We start from the raw sequence: 3,925 nt of genomic DNA on the forward strand, positions 1-3,925 counted from the left end.
GCATGCGTATGATTATGACCGTAATCACAATCACACGTGTGATTTTGATTATAATCATAGTCATAATCACGGAAATCACCGTAATCACACGCTTTCGTATGATTATAATCATAATCATACGTGTGATTACGTGTGAATTCGTATGATTACGGTAAAATCATAATCATAATCACGGCGAAAATTTGCCCCACACTGATGCACAGAGCCCGAAAGAATTTGGATAGCAAAATAGCGGAACCGTCGCGCTCTCAGTGAAGTGGGAGTACTCCTATTCGGTCAAACGGCTTCGGTCAAGTGGATTCGGCCATGTGGCTTCGGTCAAGTGGATTCGGCCATGTGGCTTCGGTCAAGTGGCTTCGGTCATATGGATTCGGTCAAGTGGCTTCGGTCATATGAATTCGGTCAACAGGGAAGTCACCTCACTGACGGCCACTTCCCCTTAAATAAGTGGTCCACGAACTCCTCCGAGCTCGGAGATTTCATCCGTCGAACGTCACCAGTCGAGAATCCTTCCATCACAACCGGCCAGGCCGTCTGTAAAATGCTCGGCGTCCCATGGAACCAGATCTCAGACGGCCTATCGGCCCCGACAGCGAAGGCCGTCAACGAGCTCTCATCGGGCACACCCTCAGAAAGAAAATTGCTTGCAGAGCCTTAGCTCAAATATTCGACCCATTGGGAATTATCAGCCCAATCGTCATTAACTCGAAAATTATTTTCCAAGACCTATGGAAGGAAAAAATCGGATGGGACGAGCCCCCTCAGGGAAATTTCATCGAAAAATACGACGCTTTCTCCTAATTGCTCAGCCAGGCTGGCCGATTGGAGATACCACGCTTGCTCGTCGCCTCAGAAGAGGTCTCTAGCAGGAGAGAACTGTTCATCTTCTCGGACGCCAGCTTACAAGCTTACGGTGTGGTAGCATAAATCAGAGAACATGGCGCACAACAGACACCCACGATATCATTCGTCTTGGCGAAGTCGAAAGTCGCTCCGATCAAGGCAACGACTATACACCGACTGGAGCTTCTGGGAGCACTCTTGGCCGCCAGAATGACAAATAAGATCTCCGAGTGGATTGATCTCAGGATCGACGCCATACACATGTTTTGCGACAACTCATCGGTTCTCGGATGGCTTGCCTCCAATCCATAGCGATGGAAACCCTTCGTAGCAAATAGGATCAGGAAGATCCATGAGCTGGTAGGCGAGGCAAAATGGCATTATGTCCGCTCGGCCGAAAATCCGGCGGACATTCTTTCTAGGGGCGCCGATGTCTCTAAAACTCCAACTTCTGAAGTGTGGTTTCACGGGCCACAGTGGCTACGGCTTAACGACGCCGACTTGAGAACGAAATTGAAACACGAGCTCTCATTCCTCGACAGTCGACCGGAAATCCAACACGAGCAAAAGAAAAGCGTAACCTCTTTTCTCGTCGCACATTCGGGGAATACCATCGAAAAAACGAAAATATTTTTCGAGGACAGTTTCTCCTGTTGGCTCAAGGCGATTCGTTTTTGGGCTTTCATGCTGCGTCTCAAAACAAAAGCCCAATCGGCGAAATCGAGGATACAGATGAAAAGTCGTTGCACGGCCAGGCCGAAGACACAACTGGATTTGATCGGCCCGGATGAGATGATTAGGGCCAGGCTGGAGTTATTCAAATTCATTCAGAAATCGTATTTCCCGAAAGAAGTGGATTCCGCGTGCGCTGAGGTCAAACCCAAAAATCCCCTCTCACAATACAGCCCTTTCATAAATGAGGAGGGACTACTGTGTTCGAGATCACGCTTACAACGCTCAACCGAATTCTCAGAAGCACAAAAAACCCAATTATACTACCCGCCGATTGCAACCTTTCCAAACTCATCATTCGATACATCCACGAGAGAAACTGTTTCCATTTCGGGGGAGTCGCAGCAGTACTCCACATCCTAAGGGAAGAGTTCCTAATTATACATGCGAGAAAGCTTACGAGACAAGTAATCTCCACATGTGCAACTTGCAAACTCTTCAACTGCCAGGCAGTCTCCCTCGCCACCGCCCAATTACCAGCCTTTCGATTGGAGACAACGCCGCCCTTCTTCTATACAGGGTGCGACTTCATGGGACCCATCAAATACAAGATGGACAACGGAGAAAAGGCTGAGGGATACAGCCTTCTAATGACTTGCGGCGTGACCCGAGCTGTGAACCTGCAGCTGACAACCGACACGTCCACAGTGGAGGCCCTGGGGGCGTTGCAGAAATTTGTCAACCGCTACCCATCCGTCAATACAATCACTTCAGACAACGTTCTCTCGTTTCAGAGAGCAGCGAAGGAGCTGAAGGTGCTGTACGGTCGTATTGTAATGCTGATGTATTTCAATCAACACACAGGTTTTGGTAGGAGCTACTCGTGTACTTTATTCTCGGAGCGAAGCGTCGGGGCGTAGGGAGAACCGCCGTGCTGTAGCGCGCGAGTAGAAGTGTTCTCTCCGGCACATGCTCGTCTTCTTCTAGAGGTCTGCTGCCCTCTCCCCCGCGCGAGAAGCGCGCGGGTTTTCGGAAACAGAGTCGGGGCTATCCGTCAGATCTCTAATTGGAAACAGCGGTTGCGATCCTATAGCCAATTTGGTAGGGTCCTACGTAACGAGAATAAATCCCCCGGACATTTCCGGTTCTCTGTGTGGGAACCTCGGGGTCTCTCTTCCTAGTAATCCTCCAGCTAGCAACAATGTTTCTTCCAGATCAAAGTCTAAAGCCGGTCTCACATAACCCCCCCCTCAGGGTCGAACCGTCTCGGTTCGCTATTACCTAAGTTAGGAGTCGATGAGCCGAGTCGGTGGTTTCCTACTTCTTTCCGGGTTTCGTCGGGTCGGTGTGCTGCTGGTTGTCGCCCCGGTGTAAGCTGGTTTCCGGATTGACTCCTTCGGCTTCTTGGTGTGTTCTCCTGTTTGTTGGGTCGGTGAATCACGTTGTTGTGTTGGATCGTTCGGTGTTTCGGCGGAATCTTGCAGCGGGGGGAACTCTCGAACGAACTTCAGTCGGGACGAATGAACCACCTGCTTTTTGGATCTGGGTCCAGGGAGGGTCGCTCCCTGTTCCGCTTCCACTTCGAAGGTCTCTGGCCCCTTCTTCTGCGTTATTTTGTATGGTCCAAAAAATTGTTTCTGCAATTTATCTGATTGACCGACCTGTCTGAGGGAGTAGTGCAGCCACACGCTGTCTCCTTCCTCGAATGGTGTTGGGGTCCTCCGTTGGTCGAAGTTCAGTTTGTTCACGTCCTTTCCTTTGTCGGCCAGTTGGCGAGCGAGCTCTCTAGCTTCCCTTACTTGCGTTTGAAACTTTTCGGCGAAGTCCTGAGCCGTAACCGTTCGTGCTGTTGGCACCGCCGGTAGGAACGCGTCGAAAGTCGAGTCCGCCTCCTGGCCGTGGACTAGGTAGAATGGTGAGAACTTGGTCGATTTCTGTGGGGTCGTGTTGTATGCGTGCACTGCGAAGGGTAAAATATCGTCCCAGTCAGTCATGTTCTGGTTGACGTATTTGCTAATGATGTCAGCTAGTGTGCGGTGAGAGCGTTCCGTAAGGCCATTCGTTGCCGGGTGGTATGGGCTCGTTCTTCTATGTTCGATGCCGCAGTGTGCGTTGACTTGTTGGAGCTTCTCGGACATGAAGACCTTCCCTTGGTCGCTGATTAGGGTTTTCGGAGCTCCGTATCGCAGGATGATGTCGTTGACCAGGAAGTCAGCTACATGTTGGGCAGATCCATCCGGTAGGGCCCTTGCTATGAGGAATTTGGAGAGGTGGCAAATCGCGGTTACTATGACCCGATTGCCTCTTCTGGTTGGGTTGAACGACAGGAGGTCGATCCCGATGACCTGGAAATTCTTCCCTGGCGTTTCCATGTGTTGGAGCTCTCCGAATTTCTCTTTGTCTGTCCTTC

This window comes from Galendromus occidentalis, unplaced genomic scaffold (assembly GCF_000255335.2).
Source record: "Galendromus occidentalis unplaced genomic scaffold, Mocc_1.1 scf7180000076650, whole genome shotgun sequence".
Lineage (NCBI taxonomy): Eukaryota > Metazoa > Arthropoda > Arachnida > Mesostigmata > Phytoseiidae > Galendromus > Galendromus occidentalis.